Source organism: Lottia gigantea, assembly GCF_000327385.1.
Source record: "Lottia gigantea unplaced genomic scaffold LOTGIsca_13, whole genome shotgun sequence".
Lineage (NCBI taxonomy): Eukaryota > Metazoa > Mollusca > Gastropoda > Lottiidae > Lottia > Lottia gigantea.
The window spans coordinates 2,547,736-2,548,935 of record NW_008707425.1 but is presented as its reverse complement, the minus strand read 5'-3'; positions in this window follow the sequence as shown (position 1 = coordinate 2,548,935).

Genomic DNA, 1,200 nt, shown 5'->3' with positions numbered 1-1,200 from the left:
GCTATCTGTGCTAAGGTGGAATTTTTATGTTTCGTAAAAATCGTTTAGAGTACCCACGCTCTTTCAGTTTTGAGAAAACAATCGTACAGGCTTGGTTGAAATCAGAAGATCTTGTACAAATTCGATGAAATCGTAAAACTTGTGACTTAATTATACCAGAAAAGGTATGTTTTGGGTGAAAGGAGCTCTTGTGCAAGAGTTGATGAGTATCAGTTTCTTTGAAATACACTTTAATATCCAGTTTATTTGTTTCTGCTATGGAATCTCCCTTAAAGACTGTGGTATCGAGAAAGTCTATGCTTTTGTCACTCACGTTTGCGGTTAGTTTGATAGAAGGATGGTGGTTGTTGAGAATTTCAAAGAATTCCCAAAACTGTTCGATAGAATAAGTCCAAACCATAAAAATGTCATCAAAAAATCGTCCGTAAAAAAGTGGGTCAAATGGACAGAGGGGCAACACCTCACGTTCCCACTCTGCCATGAAAAGGTTTGCGTACGAAGGGGCGAATCGTTTGCCCATTGCTGTCCCTGAAGTTTGTAAATATGTTTTACCATTAAATGTGAAATCGTTTCGACTAAGACAAATCTCTAAAAGCTGTAGAATTGCATCGTCGGGTCTGTTTGGATCTGGGTTTCTATTAAAAGCTTTACGAACTGCCGTTAAACCAGTAGTGTTATCGATATTGGTATACATAGAAGAAACGTCGATAAAAATTAAAATAGCATTAGAGGGAACTCGAAGATTTTTTATTTTATTGACAAAATCGGTTGTGTCTTTAAGGTAGGCGCGATGTTGGCATGCTAGAGGTAGTAAGAAATGATCAATGTATTCTGACACTGCATATGACTCACTACCACAGTCAGATATAATCGGGCGGCCTTTAGGGATTTTATTCGAGATAAACCACTCCTTGGTTGGATTCTTATGGATTTTAGGCAAAGTGTACAAATGTCTCTCGCGACAATCAGGTTTGGCAGACAGATAGTCATATTGTTTCTGTTTGAGATAACTAGTTTTGACTAAATCGGCAAGAATATTATTAATCATGTTAGCAGTTTCTTTGAAAATTGGTTTCGGTAAAATGGCATAATGTTTAGTATTATTCAGTTGATTCTCTGCTTCTGAAACGTAATCCTCCCTATTCAGAATGACACAACATGAACCTTTGTCACTCTTTTTAATAACAATGCTATCGTCTT